General features: G+C 38.9%; 1 non-coding gene across 1 annotated transcript; it reads right to left on the reverse strand.

Annotated features, from left to right (window-relative positions):
* Window positions 1-5,394: 5,394 nt before the first annotated feature.
* LOC122488785 lies at window positions 5,395-5,502 on the reverse strand. The gene has a single exon (XR_006298708.1). It is a non-coding gene; the product is annotated as a U6 spliceosomal RNA (small nuclear RNA).
* Window positions 5,503-7,957: the final 2,455 nt, after the last annotated feature.

The following is a 7,957-nucleotide window of genomic DNA, read 5'->3' on the forward strand; positions in this document are numbered from 1 at the left end:
AGAATTCTATTTTCTTTTATCTATAGTGCTTTTGAGTGTATCTCTCTGTATAGCTTTTTAAGCAGTTACTCTAAGTAGTACATTACATATACATGACTTGTCACAGTCTATTGAAGGTGTCATTTTTCTGGTTCAGTGAAGTATAGAAAATTTGCCTTCCTTTATGTTCCTTTACTTTCCCTCATGTGTAACATAATTGTCTTAAATATTTCTTGTTCATACCACATCCAATGGCGTTAAAATTTTGGCTTCAATGACCAAATGTAAATTAGAGAACTGAGGAGGAAAAGAAAAGTCTATTGTATTTACCCATATTTTTGCTTACGATGTTCTATCTTCCTTCCTGATATTTCAAACTTCATTCTTTTATTATTTCCTTTATGCTTAGAAAGTTTCCTTTAGTCATTATTTTAGGGTAGGACTGCTGGAGACAAATGTGCTTAATTTTATTTTATCAGAGAATGTCTTACTTTCTCCTTAATTTATGAGGGATGATTTCTCTGGATAGAAGGCTCTGGCTGGGCTTCTCTCTCTCTCTCTCTCTCTCTCTCTCTTTTCTTTCTTTCTTTCTTTCTTTCTTTCTTTCTTTCTTTCTTTCTTTCTTTCTTTCTTTCTTCCTTTCTCTTTCTTCCTTCTTTCTCACTTGAAAAGGTGAGAATTCATTCTGGTCTCGATTGTTGTTGATGAGAAATTCATTATCATCCAAATTTTTTTCAACTTAGACGTCACTTCCCTCACTGCATTCAAGATATTTTCTTTGCCTTTACTTTTAAGAAGTTTGACCATGATGTGTCCTGGTGTGATGGATGAATTGTGCCTCCCCCAAATTCATATGTTGAAGCTCTCCCTAACGCTCAGTATGATGGCATTTGGAGAATTCCTTTAGGGAGGTAAGTAAGGTTAAATGAGGTCATAATGGCGAATTCCTAATTGGACGGGACTGGTGTTCTTATAAGAAGGGAAAGAGATATCAGATTAATCTCTCTCTCTCTTTCTCTCCATGCATGCCCAGATGCACAGAGGAAAGGCCATGTGAGGTCAGGGCGAGAAGACAGTCATCTATAAGTTGAGAAGAAAGTCCTCACCAGAAACTCACTTGGCTGGTATTTTGATCTTAGACTTCCAGCTTCCAGAACTGTGAGAAAATTAATTTCTGTCATTTAAGCCACCCAGTGTGCTACATTCTCTTCTGTTATGGCAGTCTCAGTAGACTAATACACTTAGTGTGGATTTTTTTTAGTTTATCCTGTTTGGGATTCACTTAGGTTCTTGAATGTAGGTTTATGTTTTTTTCAAAATCAGGAAGATTTCAGCCATTATTTTCTCAAATATTTTTTTAGTACTGCATCTTTCTCCTATCCTTTTGGGACTCCAATGACATGATCCAGTGGCTAGATCTTTTGCTGTGTGGTCCCATGGATTCCTGAGGCTCTGTTTATTTATTTATTTATTTATTAAAAAAAATTTTTTTTAACGTTTATTTATTTTTGAGACAGAGAGAGACAGAGCATGAACAGGGGAGGGGCAGAGAGAGAGGGAGACACAGAATCGGAAACAGGCTCCAGGCTCTGAGCTGTCAGCACAGAGCCCGACACGGGGCTTGAACTCACGGACCGTGAGATCATGACCTGAGCTGAAGTCGGACGCTTAACCGACCGAGCCACCCAGGCGCCCCTCTGTTTATTTATTTTTAAATCTGTTTTCTTCCTGCTAAGGTTGGGTAATTTATATTGCTTTATTTTCAAGGTCAGTATTCTTTTGTTTATCCTCTCCATTCTGATTTTCAGCCCATCCACTGAGGTTTTAAATTTTGGTTATTGTATTTTTCAGGTTTAAAATTTCCATTTTGTTTTCCTTATATCTTCTATTTCTCCAGAAAAACTTTCTATTCCTTTGCTGAGACTTAATTTTTTTCCCCATTTGTTTCAAATGTATTCTTACTTGTTCATCAAACCATTTTTATGGTGGCTGCTTTAAACATTTTGTCTTGTGATTCTGACATCTATGTCAGCATGGTGTTGGCATTTATTGATGTTCTTTATTAAATTCAAGATATTCCTTTTAAAATTAATTATTTAATATTTTAGAGAGAGTGGAGGAAGAGGGGCAGAGGGAGAGAGAGAGAACCATAAGCAGGCTCTACACTCAACACAGAGCCTGACATGGGGCTTGATCCTAAGACCTAAGATCAGGACCTGAACCAAAATCAAGAGTCAGATGCTCAACTGATTGAGCCACCCAGGTGCCCCTAAATTCAGGATATTCTTAGTTCTTATATGATGTGTGACTTTTTTTTGTTGTTGTTAAAACCTGGAAATTTGGGGTTTTATAAATATTTGGGTATTTCTGAATCTTATTTAAGCCTTCTGTTTTAGCTGGCTTTCCCTGATACTACCAGACAAGGTGGGAGTTCCAGCTCCCCACTCTTCTTTGAGGGTGGGACGGGGAGACATTACTGCCCTTGTGGGGATGAAATCTCGGCTACCTGCCCTGCCTTTTGTTACTGCTTTAGCAGCATTTGGAGTGCTTTGTTCAGCCTGGCAGAGGTGACTTCTAGGTTCCCCCATCAGCCTTTGCTGTTGCAGGCTGGGAAGTAGCCATGGTGGGTTTTTGTGGTGTGTGACTGGAGTAGTTATTTTCTGACAGTTTTCTTTCTTGCTAGGCTGTCCTTTTGCTGGTTTTTGGTTGGAGAAACAGGAGTTCATTTGTTTGTTTGTTTAATGTTGATTTATTTTTGAGAGAGAGAGAGAGAGAGAGAGAGAGAGAGAGAGAGAGAGAGAGAGACAGGGCATGAGTGGGGGAGGAGTAGAGACAGAGGGAGACACAGGATCCAAAGCAGGCTCCAGGCTCCAAGCTGTCAGCACAGAGCCCGACGCCGGGCTCCAACCCGTGAGCTGTGAGATCATGACCTGAGCTGAAGTCAGACACTTAACCAACTGAGCCACCCAGGTGCCTGGGAGAAAGCAGGATTTAGCTGGAATTTCTTTTGTATGTTCCTGTTAGAATTTCTGGATTGCTGGTTTCTTCTGTCTAGAATGCATGAAGCAAAACAGCTCCTGCCCACCTCCCCCCCAAAATCAAACTAGAAAAAAACACAAATTAAACAAACCTGGGAACCTGATCATTGTGTTGTTTTTCAGGTCCCAAGATCCACAGCTCATCTGTCTTCTCTCTATCGTTAAGAATTTCTTTATGTTTCTTCCATATGTAATGCACAGGTTTTTAGTTGTACTTAGTAAAAGGAATAAGAAAAAGTATGACTACTCCATCTTTCCTGTCATGGAAGTAACTTGAACCCTGTCATTTTAATGGCTAATGATTTTTAATTTACTGTAATGTGCATTTTAGTTTTTTTAGAGTAGACATAAGACAAACACAAATTTTCTTTTTGTGTGTTCATCACCTAGTTAGGAAAGCACCATAGAATACGTATCAAGTAACCTGTGGCAATAAAGTTAGCATCACAGTCTCCAAAAAGAAATATGTGGACGCATATATAATATATACAATTCAAGGCTGGCCTTATGCTGTTGCATTTAAATCTGTACATATTGTGTAGTTTTTATATCTTAAATAGCTTGTTAGCCTACTACCAGCAGTCCATTTTATTTGGAATTAAAACCTTTCTGTGGACCTTAAGTAGCTACAGAAAAAGCAGAAATCAGCACTTTAAAATTGGTTTATTTTATAACTAAATGTCAACTAATTACTCCAATAAGTTGAAAATTCTTGCTTATATTAGCCAGAGTTATGTTCATTTTCAGAGAAAAAAATTCCGTGTCATAAAATCTCTCTCTTTCTCTCTCACCTCCTTGTTATAAAAAGTTAAGTGTTTCCTCATCTGGGTTTTACTATAGGAGTCGCATAAATGACCAGATTTATTAAACATAGACTTCTTGAGAGCATTCGGGAAAGTTTACAGTCTTCAGTCAGTAGACAACCGCTTATGGGTCTGCAATGCTTACTCTATGAGCCCCTGTCTGGGGCCATTGCCAGAGGCCGCCCCCAGGGAAGTGTTTGGCTCTGTCTTTTCTCAACCACTGTCTTTCCTTTGACTGGGACTGTGTCCAAGGCATGCCTAGATTTCTTGTCTTCCTCTGATCTCACCTCAGTCCATCACACCTCAGGAAATCCCTTTCTTACCTGTTCCTATATCTTTCTTTAGCCCCGGTCCACCAACCTTACCCCTTCCAGCTCCAATTACTTCAGAAGTCACAGAATCACCATTGCTTCTACACAAATGTGGGAACAAAGACCTGGAGAGATTAAAGTGGTTTTGTTAGGACAGGCATATTCATAGTGAAACAGAAGATCAGAATTCCAGTTCTCTAACACAAAATATTTCTCTCTTTGTTGCATTTTTGTAGTTCCCTCTTTCTCTTTTTGTTATATTTCTATAATCACCTTGGGGGCAAGGTAGAGGGGAATAAAATATCACTAGCACTGGGTGATTAATGATAAGAATTGACCCAAATCGAGAAAAGGAAAGCCATACATAGATGAATAAAAAATTACAAAATAACTATTGTATCCTGTAATTCAAATTCCCTTCACATTATCTAGAAGTCAATTCACCTGGTGTCAGAATCTGGAGAGAGGTTGGATGGGGCTTCCTTCTACTGTTATAGAAGTAGTCTAAAATATATACTAGTAGTTGACATTTCTTGTGAAATAAATAAAGTTTTTTGCTTGAAAGTAAGAGAAAGCCAACCGAAAAAATGCCTGAAACAAAGGGAAAATCAACGGCTTGTATATTTAATAAATAGGTTTGAGGCATAAGGGTTTAAAAGTTGTGGTCAGAAATTTATCTTTGTACAATTCTTGGCTCTGCCTTCCTGTGTTGGCTTAATTTCCAAATAGGATTGACTTTTAAAATCTTATTTATTTATTTATATAAGCAGCATCAGGTTTGTATCTTAAAATCTTAGACAGTCTAGGGGAATGAAGGTCTTTTTTCACAATAGTAAGAGTGATGCACATTTTCTGACTGGAACTACTAAGGTCACATGCTCATCTCTGGACCAATCTGCTGAAGACTGGAATGCTCAGATTAGCCTAAATTCCTAATACATTTCTTAACCCCAGAGATGGAGTCAGTTCTATAGAACTACGTAAGTTGAGGGAAGGGTAGGAATATTTCCCATAGAGGAATATTGAGACGCTATCAGCGAAAGAAGGAAGGAATGCTGGGAAGATAGATCAACATGTATCTATTGTCCACAGAAGAAGTTATAATCTGAGTAGAGAATGAGGTCAGGGGAAAATTAATCCCATAAACACCAAGACTTTCTTTGCTATCTCTGATTTAACTATCTCTTCTGAATTGGAGATAGGATCCTAAAGGTTCAGATTTCTCCCAAAATCTGTTTCAGAATTTTCCTGAAAATTTTCTCCTATCACATGCCTTTTCTGTTAAGAATTTGTGTGTCATCCTCGTGCAGGGCCCATGCTAACCTTCTCTGTATCGTTCCAATTTTAGTATATGTGCTGCTGAACGAGCACATACATCACTTTTGTTATTAAAACTATCTTTTTTCAAAGCATGAGTCTTCAAGTTACATTTTTTAAAAACGAAATTATTATTCAATTTTATCTTTTCTACTTTGTTTAACCATGTACATCAAGGCAATATGAACCCATTGTGAATATACTTACTTTATTCTAGCAAAGTTACTGCGTAGGTAAGTTTGGGAGGCTAGACTGGAAATGTAACTACTTTTTATAAGTATTTTTTTAATGGAAAAATGAATTTCATGTTCCACACAACTAATTAACAAATGAACCAGTGGAATACAATTCATTTGCAAGCACACACTGCTAAGAAATCTAGGGGATGCATCAATGAACTTTAATTACATGGAATCATTTGATTAACTTAGTCTTCCTCCTCTACTCCAATAACCAGGTGTCTTCCTGAGCAAAGTTTTCGCAGATATGATCAGATGTACAAGTTGGGACAATCGTGTTTATTTGGATAGATGACCTAGATATAACTATGCCTTAAACAGAGCTCAGTTCCCTTCCTGGTGAGTATGCGGGAGGTTAGGAAGGTATTCTCATGTACAGTGAATTGATCAGAAAACCTTGTTTCCAAACAGATGAAAAGATTTTCATGACTCTTAAGATAGGCACAATCTTTAAGCTGATGGTTTTGGTGTAGCCCTTTAAAGAATGGCTTTCTCAGAAGAGGTCTTCCCAGGTGTTAAGAAGAGCAGTGTTTGTGTTCGCCACTCTTGTGTGCTACCTTTGGTTTGCTAACATAGAAGACCGATGGCAGTAATGTTAAACTGCAGTTCAATGTTTTGGAGAGAATCCATCCATCCATCCATCCATGCATCCATCTATTGATTCCTTCACTAAGTATAATACAGGTATAAGATTCTGAAAGAGGGGGCCAGCCAGGCCATTGGGCCCCAAACCTCAGGTTTAAAGGAAACTTGACTTTTGACATCTGATCAGCTAAACAAGTTCATGGGAATAGCATGAGGCCTCATCACAAAGATTGACCCCAAATGAAATCTGAGGGATCCCAGAATGGTTAAATAGGAAATTGAGAGAGTAGCCTCAATCTGAATCTAAAAGTTGCTTGATTCCAAGGGAGGATCTCAGAACGTGGCATAGATGGTTTGATGGGAGAGTATGGAAACAAGGACAAGTCTTAGGAATATATAGTTTGATGGGGGAGATTGATGTGTAAAGATTCATTATAATATCAGGCAGAGAGAAACAGTTGCTATGCTGGAAGTAAAGGCTTTGGGCTAATGAAGGATTCATGACGGCAATGACCTGAATTCTTGACCTCGACTGTAACCTTGACAGACTTTGGTTCCTACCACCTCTGTGGTGAATATCTTATTCTGTGTGATTCCAAACGAGGGGAATTCCCTTAGCCCTGAGACCCACAAACTGGTTAATGGTTAATGGTAACTTTAGGACAAAAAACAAACAAACAAACAACAACTATGTATATCTATATATATCCATATCTATCTATATGTATATCGCCAAGAGTTTTATTAAGTAGTTAGGTCCAAATAATTTATTTATGTTATTTTTTTAAGTTTATGTTTATTTATTCTGAGAGAGAGAAAGAGAGCAAGTGGGGGAGGGGCAAAAAAAGAGGGAGAGAGAGAATCCCAAGCAAGCTCCTTGTTCTCAGCACAGAGCCCGATGCAGGGCTTGAACTCACGAACCATGAGATCATGACCTCAGCTGAAGTCAGCCGTTTAGCCACCTGAGCCAACCACGTGCCCCAGATCTAAACAATTTAAAATGTATAACATATTTATGTCCTAACAATTTAGTAGCTGTTAGAAAAAAACACACGTGCACTGGACAACAAAAAATGTTTACTTCAATTTTTTTTGTTTTGTTTTTTTTTTTTTGGGGGGGGGACAGAGAGAGACAGAGCATGAACGGGGGAGGGGCAGAGAGAGAGGGAGACACAGAATCGGAAACAGGCTCCAGGCTCTGAGCCATCAGCCCAGAGCCTGACGCGGGGCTCGAACTCACGGACCGCGAGATCATGACCTGGCTGAAGTCGGACGCTTAACCGACTGCGCCACCCAGGCGCCCCTGTTTACTTCAATTTTAAACAACCATAATTATTGACTGACAGATGGGTGTGCCTGTCAGGTACTACACCGCTTTTCAAATCTTGGTGCCAGAGAGAACACCCACCATCCTTTATTTGCATTCCATCGTGATTTTTACGTGGCCTTGGCTTTTTATCAGAGTACGTGCTGAAAACTCATCTTTACAAAGGTAGGGCACTCTCAGACGGAGTGGAGCTAATGTCAAAGTTGTGAACTAATTCATGCAGTGTCTACAGATCTTGAGTATCTCTGTTTCTTTTACACATTTGAAACACCCTGTTGTGCTGTTGTGTTTGCTTAAGTGCTCTGTGCACAGTCCGGGAACTCAAACCTTAGCTATTTTTTCTCTGTTTATCGTGGTG

This window comes from Prionailurus bengalensis, chromosome A2, assembly GCF_016509475.1.
Source record: "Prionailurus bengalensis isolate Pbe53 chromosome A2, Fcat_Pben_1.1_paternal_pri, whole genome shotgun sequence".
NCBI classification, from domain to species: domain Eukaryota; kingdom Metazoa; phylum Chordata; class Mammalia; order Carnivora; family Felidae; genus Prionailurus; species Prionailurus bengalensis.